This window comes from Lactuca sativa, chromosome 5 (genome assembly GCF_002870075.4).
Source record: "Lactuca sativa cultivar Salinas chromosome 5, Lsat_Salinas_v11, whole genome shotgun sequence".
NCBI lineage: Eukaryota > Viridiplantae > Streptophyta > Magnoliopsida > Asterales > Asteraceae > Lactuca > Lactuca sativa.
Window position 1 is genome coordinate 181,441,332 of NC_056627.2, and position 12,345 is coordinate 181,453,676.

The following is a 12,345-nucleotide window of genomic DNA, read 5'->3' on the forward strand; positions in this document are numbered from 1 at the left end:
GCATTTAAGGCTAGTTTTTGTAAAAATAACATTTTTATCCCCCTTTTGTCAAAATATCATTTTTGGCTTGGTTTTTATGAAAATGTGCATTCTTAGCCCATTTGAAAATATTTTTTATCTGGTCCAAGTTCTAACAATTCCATATTATTAGTTTTTCTTAGCAATAATTTACATTTTTGTCACAACTATGTTGAAAATGACACTTAAGCCCACAAAAGCCCAAAAAGTGACAATTTTTGGCCCAAAGCCGTGAGAAGCCCAAATAAGGCACATTTATGAAGATGTTTACATTTTTAGTCCTTATAGGGTCTCAAATACTATAACTAACCATGTTTAGCAAAAATAATCCTTTTTGAACCCCTACTAACCGTGAGTTACATAAAAATACCCATTTTTGGTCATTTTGTCACTTTAAGCCCTCTTATGCAATTTTTCTTAGTTTTAAGTAACTTCTATGTATTTTAAAACCATTTCCTTGTAAGATAAGTTGAAATGAGTGTTATGTTCTACAAATAGCATCATCTTTTAGTAGATCTTTAAGCTCATGGAGTTTATAACACTTAATCACATATATAACATGAAAAACACACAAAATCATGCATAGACACATAGATCTACACAAAACAACTTGTAATCTCCTCCAAAACATAGTAAAAACCAAAAATAGGGGTATGAACTCACTTTTCTTTGAATATTTCGGTTCTTGATGAAGATTAGAGGAGTTCTCGGCTTTACAAGCTCCCTTGAAGAGATTTTTCGAGATCTATGAAGTTCTAAGAGAATGGATCATGAAATGGAGAGTTAAGGAGTAGGGGTTATCATAAAATGAAGTTAAACCTTAAGCTTAAAGTATAGCTTACCAAATGAATGGATTTTTAGATGAAGTGTTCTTGTATCAACACACACGAAATCTTGGAGGAAAGGAGAAGTTTCTGGAGTGTTAGAAAGGATTCTTGTGTTTGCCAAATAAGAGACATGTGAGTGGTGTTGTGGTTCTTGGCCAAGTCTAGAAGAAGAAATAGAAGAGTGATTTGATATTGCATGGAGATGTGGGACTACATGGTTATATGGTGTGTAATACGCCTAGATACCCATTAAGTAATAATTAGGTGGCAACACTTAATTATCATCTTGTTATTTATTATTTTTTTTTTATAGAAGTTGGGCTGAGAATGAGGGAGAAGAAAAGAGAAGAGAAAAATTTTGGGCCATGCTTGCTTAAATTCGATATTATGAGGCCCAAGTTGAGAATTTTCGGCCCGTTGGGCCCTTATGAGGGTTTACGGCCCAATAGAGATAAGGAAAAAGGTTTTACGGCCCAATGAGTCCCAAGAAGATAGTTTATGGCCCAAAAGGGCTTATAAAACCATTTACGGCCCATTAAGGCCCATGATGACTAAGTGAGACATTTTAGGCCCAATAAGGCCCATGAGAATTCTTATGGCCCAAAATGCTAATATTTAATGAATATGGTTCCAATTAGGGCCCATATAAGGATTCTTGACCCAAAATACTCAAATCGAGAGTTTATTGGCCCATTAGGCCCAATAAACGACTCCTGGTCCATCCTGGGTTTGAATCGGGATATTAGGGTTTCTAGTTCAAAATTGAGTATATGAGATGTGTTGAATTAGGTTTTGAACTTCATTCAGGAGTTTTGATTCAAATGGGTGATTTTGATTGAGCATAGAACATGATATCCACGTAGATTATAAGTTTTACAAGAGTTGATGTTTACATGAAAACAAAATCTCCTAGCTAAAAATGCTAGTTGTGACATCATCCCCCCGTTAGAGGGAATTTCGTCCTGAAATTCTTTTGAAAGGTAGGATCATGAACAAGAGAATAAGTGAGGGTACTTTTGCTTCATCTGTTCTTCACGTTCCCATGTGAATTCCGGTCCACGCTAAGCGTTCCTTCGAACCTTCACAATTGGAATACGACTCTGCTTCGTACACTTCACCTCCCTATCCACTACCTCAACCGGTTCTTCGACGAACATGAGATTCTCATTTATTTCAATATTTTCTAGAGGAATGACAAGGGTTTCATCTGTTAAGCACTTTTTCAAATATCGTGGATTTAGTTTCGATATTTTCCGTAAGTAGCTGCAGCTTATAAGCCACCGGACCAATTTGGGCAAGAATCTCGAACGGCCCGATATATCATGGATTTAGTTTTCCTCGTTTCCCAAAAAGGATCATCCCTTTCTAGGGAGAGACCTTTAATAGTACCCAATCTCCAACTTGGAATTCTAGAGGCTTTCGTCGTTTGTCATCATAACTCATTTGTCGGTCACGTGATGCTTGGAGTCGGGATTTGATTTGGATTATATTTTATGTAGTTTCTTGAATTATTTCTAGTCCTATAAGAGTGCTGCTCGGTGATTGCCCTTTTTCCAGTTGGGCGTCACCCACCTCAGCCCAACAGAGAGGCGTTCTGCATTTGCGACCTTATATATGGCCTCAAAAGGAGCAACCCTTATACTCGTGTGATAACTGTTGTTATACGATAATTCAATCAGGGACAAGTGGGTATTCCATGACTTTACGAAATAGATCACACAAGCTCGGATCATGTCTTTGAGTGTTTGGATGGTTCGTTCGCTTTGGCCATTGGTTTGAGGGTGGTAAGCAGTGCTTGTGTATAGTTGTGTCCCCATACCCTTCTGGATTGACTGCCAAAATCGTGAAGTAAATCTACTATCACGATCCGAGTTAATAGATATTGGCACTCCATGAAGTATCACGATCTCTTTTATATAAATTCGTGTTAATCTTTCCATCTTGTACGATTCTTATTTTGGTAGGAAATGAGCGGATTTAGTTAACCTATCGACAATCACCCAGATAACATCCAATCTGTATGATGTCTTAGGTAATTTGGTTATGAAGTACATAGTAATCCTTTCCCATTTCCACTCGAGTATTACTGGCTGTTGTAATAATCCCGAGGGCTTTTGATACTCCATCCTCACTTTGGCGCAAGTGAGACACTTGCCCACGTAAGTGGCGATTTCTACCTTCATATTTGGCCACCAATAATGTTGCTTAATGTCCAAGTACATCTTATCCGAACCTGTATGGACGGAATATCGTTTTCTATGAGCTTATTTTATGACTATCTCTATGAATCCCCCAAGTTTAGGGACCCATATTCTATTCATGAAGTAGTAAGTTCCGTCCTCCCTGGCTTCAAAGTTTTTATCCATCCCACACAACATTTCATTTGTGGAGTTCTCCGACTTCAATGCCTCTGATTGGGCTCTTTTGATCTGTGAGGTTAGGTGCGAGTGGATGGTTATCGATAATATCTTCATCCGGTGACCTGAGCATTCTTTTTTGCTCAGGGCATCAGCTACCACGTTACCCTTGTATGGGTGGTACTTGATCTCGCATTCTTAATCATTCAGCAGTTCAACCCACCTTCGTTGCCTTATATTCAGCTCTTTTTGGTTTAGAATGTGCTGGAGGATTTTGTGATCCGTGAAGATGGTGAACTTTCACCGTAGGGGTAGTGCCTCCAAATCTTTAGGGCGAAGACCACAACTCCCAGCTCGAGATTATGGGTGGTGTAATTTACTTCATGTGTATTCAATTGTCTGAACGTGTAAGCTATCACCTTTCCACGCTGCATGAGGAGATAGCCTAACCCTTGGTTCGAAGCATCGTAGTAGAATACGAAGTCTTCGGTTCCCTCTGGTAAGGATAGCACTGGTGCACTACATAGGGCTCGCTTCAAGTTTTGGAAGGTAGCTTCTTTCTTTTCCGTCCAGTTGAAAGATACACCTTTTGTGTCAAGGTGGTGAGGGGCTTGGCTATCTTGGAAAAGTTCTGGATAAATCTTCAGTAGTAGCCTGCGAGACCCAAGAATTGTGAATTTCTGTTGGTGTCTTCAAGATCGCCCAGCCTTCAATGGCCTTGATCTTGGAAGGATCTACGTGAATCCTTTCCTCACTGACTACGTGACCCAAGAAGTTTACACTGCGAATCCAGAACTCGCATTTGGAGAGTGTTGCATATAATTGCTCAGCTCTTAGAGTTTCCAAGATTTGACAAAGATGTTGACCATGCTCCTCCTTACTTCGGGAGTATATGAGAATGTCATCAATGAAGACGATTACAAAATTATCGAGGAGTGGGCGGCAGACTCGATTCATGAGCTCCGTAAATGTTGTGGGGGCATTTGTTAGACCGAAGGGCATCACAACAAATTCGTAACGACCGTATCGAGTTCGGAAAACAGTTTTTCGAATGTCCTCTTCTCAGACTCGAAGCTGATGAAAACCGGATCCTAGATCTATTTTGGAGAAGTAACTAGATCCTTGAAGCTGGTCAAATAGATTGTCATTCCGAGGAAGGGGGTATCGGTTTTTGATAGTGAGCTTATTCCACTACTAGAAAACAGCCATTTAATGACGCGCAAACAATGGCACGCGCTGATAGAGGACATATATTTGTGCGTGTCCTAAAAAATAATGTCAGTTTTGCAAAATATGAAGGATATAGGACACGCATTTGTGCGTGCCCTAAAGTTAGTGTCAAAAAAGAAAAAAAAATGAAAATGCGGAGGGCGCCTTTCATAAAATGTGTGTCGCTTTATAATTTTTTAATGAAACATGGTTTTAAGCAGGATTTCACCCGCCTATTAGATCCTAAAAATTAAAACCCCCCGCCTATTCCAATTAGCAAGAAAAAGCCCTAGGGCCTTCGTCTTCATAGCAGAATTACTCTTGCTTTCGTGATCAAATGCCTCGCGATGCCGATTGTTTTGATGTTTCCAATCTTTATCTCAGTTTTGTAAGGCACTATAGGGACTTGTTTTATGCATTTTCTTTACGCATTGACTCATACGCATTCTGCAATCAGGGAGCTGAACTCATGGAGTCGGCGATTGGGGGGGGGGGGGGGGGGGGTCTACGACTCCTCACACTCAAAACGTCTATGATTTTAAGGTTTTTTTTTGTCCCTGATATCAAAGAAGGACTAGGCTTTTATGTTCTAGACCTCACAAGTGCGCACCTAAGAGCTAGCGCTTTTATATTAGCTTGTTCAGGAGAACAACGATATCCACTCTTCCTCCTCGAAAGGTCAGTTATGGGGTTTTGAAACTATAGAGCTCCCATAAGACTAGCATCATGTTCTTCGTATACTCTGCTTGCTTCAACTTCTTCGTCTTCCTTCATTTTCACCAAGTTTATGTCACACCTCAAAATCAAGAATGGTGGAAACGTTCTGGGGCGGAGGACGTCATGTAAAGTATCACAACACAGTAAAAGTAAACAAGCAAACAACATCATCCATTGCATTAAATATATAATTTTAATACAAGCGTGTTCTGTACAGTTATAGACACCAAAAATAATGTGAATCAAAATAATAAGATGAGTCTTGGATGCGCTCCATCTTCTCAAAAGCTGGCCTCGATACCTGTCTACTGATGACCTGAGAATACAAGTTATTTTGAAAGAGTTTATCAGCATTAAGCTGGTGAGTTCATAAGTATTTTAGTGTCGGTGTTTGTATCAAAACGTTTGAACATAGTTTTAAACAATAGTTTGTAAACATTGGTGATAAAAGTATGTGAATGTTTGTACGTGTTTGTAAAAGTTTGAATCTCTCAGAAAAACCTATATTTTCTATTAAAAGTAGCCTTCTACCAAGGCGTAACTATTTTGTACGTTTGTTTATCGTAAAAGTGTGTAATTTTCCCAAGAGTAACTATCATTATCAAAATATAGTTTGTACATAAGTGGTTAAGTGAAATAATCACTAAATGTATATAAAGGATAAATTTCTGTAGTACTGTAGTATTGTAATATAGGAACTACTGCTGTACTAACTACCTTAAACCGGATTTATATTAAGGTATCATGTGATAAATTGTACCATACTATCGACTGGATAAACAACGAAAAATGTAGGTTGTAAAAAGAAATGATGTTTGGCACCCGCAGACCTGCAGGTCCGGCTGTAACTAGCAGCAAGGTGTAGGATAGTCAATCCAGTATAGATCTATACGCAAACTCACGCTCTCCCTCCAAGAGACTCTGGCTACAAATCGGGCCATGACATTTAAGGCATGCTCCGATACAGTGGATCACAATTTTTTCAATGTATATATGTATATGTAATGTATTGTTACATGTTTTAGTATCGTTGTATATGTTCTCTTTCTAGTGTAGTTGTATATGTTCATCCTCTAGTATAGTTGTATATGTTCTTCTTCTAGTATAGTTGTATATGTTCTTCTAGTAATGTAATGTATATGTTCTCATAGTAATGTAATGTATATGTTCTCATAGTACTAAGTATTGACTCATGAATGAACTGACTCATTGATCTAGAAATAGTATAAGTGTAATCCTGTGTTACCCCGATGGTAACTTACTAATGATGTAACTGATACGTATGAATATGGAAGCACTTTTATGTCTATATATGCACATATGATATAAAATTAATATTGAAACGACCCTCGGACGGCTACCCGACATCCCACCAGACCACATCCAAATCAAGAAAAAGGAAATAGGGCGGATGGCCTTCCTAAGCCCTTTAAACATTGCTTATATATCTATACATATATGGGCATGCAATTTATAAGAAGTATAACAAAGTTTAAATAAAAGTATTTGGTAAGAAAAGAGTTTGTAAAACATTTTGAAGTAAAACAGTTTGATAAACAGTTTGAACAGTGATAAAATCATTGGTTTTATAGTTATTAATCACATGTGATTGATGTAATAACTATAAGTATTCAACTTGTATCCCCCCCCCCATAAAAGCATTTAAAACATTTAAAAGTATTTCAAGGGTTAATTAAAGGGGTATGAACTCACCTGTGGTGAGTGGATTGGATTGAAGTGTCGGTTAAGGTGCTAGGTGACAATTGAAGACTTGTACACACGCACGAGCGTAGTTATCATATAATGAACATATATATAACTAATTAGCCTTATTATAACTAATAAAATGAATTGGGACACTCTAGAACCTGAAAACACTTTGTTTCAAGTGTTAAAGTTCACAAGGATTGCATCCGAGTGTTAGTAGGGCAAAACTAGGGTGTTTGGGGTCTAAGGGTAAACTCCTTGGGAGTTTACGGTCTAAATGACCTTTACCCTAGGAGTTTACGGCAGTAAACTCAAGGGTTTACGGTCTAAATTCCATTTCTTGCAACTATGGGTTGTTTGGAGGTTTAACAAATCCTTTGAAGCAATCTTGCTAAGTGGTTTAGCCTTTGGAATGGACTAGGGCCACAAAACACCCTCCTTGAGGTGTTTACGGCCTAAGGGTATTTTCCCTTGGGTTTACTACCGTAAACCCTTATGGGAAGGGATATTGCCTTGGTTTCAAGTCCTTATCATAACTAGGTAAACATCTAAGTTAGTTTTTAGGGATAAGAAAGAAAAATGGCTCATTTAAACACCTTTTTGGGTGTTTACGGTTTTTGGAATATCCTTGGACCGTAAACACCTATAATTTGTGGTGTTTGGTGTTTTTCAAAGCTTAAACACATCAATGGAAGGTTTACATATGTTAAGGTAAGTCTTAGACTTCAAACTAGGGCTAAACATGGGACTTAAGTCACTTTTGGGGGTCTTTATGGTGTTTACGGCCCAAGCATCATCTTGGACCATGAACACCTCATTCATGGTGTTCTTGACCGATTTTCTTGGTGTTTATTTGATATACTAGCTTACAAGCACTCAAGGATGGAAGTACTTACTATAATGATTCTTGATTTGAGCTAAAAGGCCTAGAACACTTAGTGTGTGTTCTTGGTGTTCTTGGTGTTTTGGAAAAATATAAACAAAATACATAAATGAATGGATGAATAGATGCACAAACACTAGATTAAGTGTTTTACTAACTTGAAATGGTTAGAACACTTACAAGATTGGAGTTTTGGAATTTAATGTTGGATGATACTTGAGAGAGTTTTTAGAGTTTACTCTTTTGACTATTTGGGGAGTAAACACAACGACTAGTTTCTTGGGGAGTAAACTCATACATATGCATGAGTTTATGATTTTTGGGTGATTCCTAAACCCAAAAAACATAAAAGTTTGGTCGGGTGATTCTAATACGCGAAGTGTTTGCGGTTTTCAAAAATAAAACCCCGGGACGACACTTTCTTTCACCCGTTCGTTTAAAAATAATATTAAAATAATGAAACGAACTTTATATTTCTTAAAAATAAGACATAATGATATTAATTCACGATAAGAAGTGGTTGACTTTTAAGGTTTGACCAAATTAAATTTCGGGTTGTCACAGTTTAGATCTATACCCCATCTGGGCTTTTCATTTTCAGTCTCTACTGCTGCAATTTCTGTAAGTCCCTTGTTATGTTCTTGAAGAGGAAAACGTATGGATCATACAGTTTCCAAGTCCACTCTTGGCCTCACTCATCCTGCTGAAATCAATTCCCCCAAGGTACCACTCTCAAACTTGATCTTTCTTTTGACTTATTAATGCCCTTAAACTGTTCAACGAATTGCTTATCATTTTGTGTGTGTCTATCTCTCTCTTTTCTGAAACACGGAAGATCTCTTTTGGGTCTTGGAACCAAATGGGTTAGATTAATTGGGCTTGGAAAATCCACAATAACTTCATCTTCTTCCATTTCTACTTATCGAAGTCTTGGTGAATCTGTTGCTTCATCTGCTAAAGCTTCTCAAGCTAACAATGTCGTTGTTGCTCTTGCTTCTTCACAAGACTTAACTTCTGAATTGAAGCTTACAACTGCCTAAGCAATAGCAACTGGTATATTCCATTCAAGAAATAACAACATGAATGCTCAAATTTTGATCTAATTATTGCTTAAAGATTCATACTATACTAAGATGATTATGGCGAGACATAATTTTTTTTTGGTCATATTAAGGTCATTAAAGAAGTTAGCACCAACCTTTCTTTCTAGAGAATTATAGTTTTATCTTTTATTTAATTGTTTGGCTGCAACACTGTTGCCTTGATGAATTCATTGCATCTTTATCAAACTTTTGCAATAACAAGGTCAAGCTTGTGTATGATCTTTATGTGCATTTATAGTGTCAAATCTTGATCATAGGTCAAAGTGGAAAATTAAATTCAAAGAATATAATTTCTGTACTGCATTTATATTAAAAAAAATCAACATGTTTTGGTTTTACAACTTGAGGAGTTCCGTAAAAAGAAAGCAGCAACTAACAACTCAAATCACAATTTTCAACAAATCCTTATACAACAGCACAAGCTTCTATTAATAAGTCTTCTCCTAAGATAGCTTTATCTTCTAACAACTAAAATCACAATGTTCAACAAGCCAATGGCTCAACATACAAAGGTAGGTAATTAACTAATTATTAACTAATATGTTATTTCATATGATCTCATATTCTCATAAAATCATGAATTTGATCACCTTTAAACTTTCAAATTCATTGTTTGAAGTTATGAAATCTCTACACTTCCAGTTTTTTATAGGAACCCTAGTAATGTTCTTGATCATCCAGTATCTGAAATCAGCTCTGAATTTGTATCTACAACCTTCAGATATGAGGTTGTTGCCTCAACAGGATTACCTTCAAGAAGATCACGTCCATCTTTTTTTGGATTCAGTTCTTCCAAATGAAGAAACAGATAAATCAATTAGTCCATTCAGTTCAAAAGTTCATCCTGTTGATGCTCCTCCTGTTACTCAAAGTTTTATTTATTTATATATTTATTTTATATATCTTCTTAATTTCATTTTTTCGATTATAGGTGCATTGTTAGGGACATATGAAGATAACATATTTAAATCTGAGTCAAAGAAACCTTCTCTCAAGTCAATTGACTTTCTTAACCTTGGAGGTGGACCCGAGTTAGAAAAGAAACTCAAGTACATAGAGCATGTTTGCTCAGGGGTAATTTTGGGAAAAGAGCTTGTAAATGCACCTCCCAATGTACTTACCCATGGTTCGTTATCCTTCTCATTTTCAATTGTTGATAGAGACATAGAGTTAAAATATAGTTTTTCATTTTTCATTTTTAATTATTGTAACGGTGGTATTAGTGGAAGAAGCTGAAATTCAAGATAACAGCAGTGCATGCTTATTGTAGTTTCACATGCATCATCTGTAATGGCGATAAATTCTTCTTATGTGTGTGATCAAGAGCCCAATCTTGTGAAGGTTTATTGTAGTTTCACATCAGTCTTTCTTTGCAGCTGTCCAAAGGTTAAATTTACTATCTCTTTAGGATCTGTTTGTTAAACTGACTCTATGAAAAAGACGTGAATGCCCTTATCATATAGGGTTTTGATGCATTACATTTACAGGATGTAGTAGCTTCTTCTAGTCCTCTTCTTGAAGTTTCACTTCAGAAAGCAGCCATATGCTGTACAACTATGCATCGTGGAGCAGCACTTGCAGCAATGTCGTATATGTCTTGTGAGCATCTACAACTACTTTTAATAGAATTTATTATTACAACAATCTCTCATTATGATTTTCCTCCCTTACAATTAATTAAATTATATTTTCTCTGTCGTTTTAATTTTTATAGAAGTAATGAAGGAAAGTTTGGGGGTATTTGTTTGTGTTGTTATTTGAAGGTGATGGATGTGCAAATTTTGAACTAGTTGTTGTTGTGTTGTGTAGGTTTTCTTGAGTGTGGGGTGAGTTCATTGCTGGAATCGGTGACATCCAACTCTGCATCCATGGAGGTTCAAGTAATATCACATAGCAGGGAAGGGATTGTATCAAATGTTGTGTATGCCTTACTTTGTGTTTCCGAAATGTCAAGGGTAAACAATAATAATAATAATAATAATAATAATAATAATAATAATAATAATAATAATAATAATAATAATAATAATAATAATAATCCATTAATTAAATTAAACACAACAAGGATTAAATGCAAGAAATAGCAACATACTATCTCATTGATTTGTCTATTTACAACTTGTATTTTTAACTTGAAAAGAATTATTTTTGGTTCACAAATCTGAAACTATCTTGCAACAGTTGGCGACCGTATGCAGTTTTAGTGAAAAAACAAAATGGAATTCTCTTCTCTCTTGGGATTCTTTTTTTGGTGGTTGGTTGTCTTCAAACGTACAAATCTACAACTATAAGGGAGTTGTATGAGAAGTCATCAAAAATAGAACATGATCTTCATGGAGTAGAAGCTATGCGTGTTGGGCTTATACAATTACATGCTGATATTAAGGAGTTGACTTCTACACGCCAACTTACTAGTCAAGTTCAGGGTATGACTCAAGATCTTGCTAGAGCTACTGTTGACTTGCAGCAAGTCCCAAGACTGAAGTCAGAAATTCATGGGCTTAGACAAGAATTACAACATGCAAGGTGACTTCATCATTCATGTCCCTATAAACATGTTACATTGCATATGGATGATGTAATCAAATGATATTTCCTTCTTGAAGGGCTACAATTGAACATGAGAAGAAGGGGCATGCAGAGAACTATGAACATGGTCAAGTGATGGAGAAGAATTTACTCTCTATGACTCGTGAGCTGGAAAAGTTGCATGCTAAGATGGCTAATGCTGAAAAATAGGCCCGTGATGCTACAACTGTAGTTGCAGTCAATCAAAATCTAGGTATGCCATTACTTGTGTTTCGGTGTTGTTGATGGTTCTTTCAGGAAGCTATCAGTGCTTGACTTCTTGGGTGCTCTTCATACACAGGATATAACCCACATTATGTTAATGCTGAAGCTAAATTTTCAGGGAATCCTTACCCTGCAAGTTATGGCATTAGTTCCAGGAATAAAATGAATCCTATAAGTTATCTCATTTTCTTAGTTTCTTTCTTGGGGGTGTTGCTTTTTGGGTCTCAATTTTTTTATTACTGTTACAATCAGGTGCAACCTGTTGCAGAATTTTACCCTCAATATAGGCCTAGGCCTGGATCTCGGGGATCATATGATATGCAAAGGGCTCAAGGACATAGATAGAGTGATAGACTATCTCATGCTAACATGTGGACTCTTATGGTACTTTGAATTGAAGTGTACGTTTGTTTAAAATGTTATCTTATATAAGACCTTTATTAAATTATTATGCATGCTATTTTGGATATTGTTGTCCTACAACAAATGCTAGCAGTTAAAGACTAAAAAGACTGAGGTGAACAAAGAAGAAGGAAAACATAGTGATGGTTTTGAAGAAATCAAAGAAAAAGTGAATGAAAAGGCGAAAGTGAAGTGGGGCCTAGTGTGGATCTTTCATCACAGAAAGTGTCAAAGGAGGAAACTATACAACATATGAACACAAGTCAAGATTCGAATTTGATACCTTATGTTAACCTCCAGAATGCAATATCAGTGAATAGAAACTCAGA

General features: G+C 36.6%; 1 pseudogene; it reads left to right on the forward strand.

The window, feature by feature from the left end:
- The first annotated feature begins 10,111 nt into the window (after nucleotides 1-10,111).
- LOC111897631 (protein FLX-like 1) lies at nucleotides 10,112-12,067 on the forward strand (annotated as a pseudogene).
- The last annotated feature ends 278 nt before the right edge of the window (nucleotides 12,068-12,345 follow it).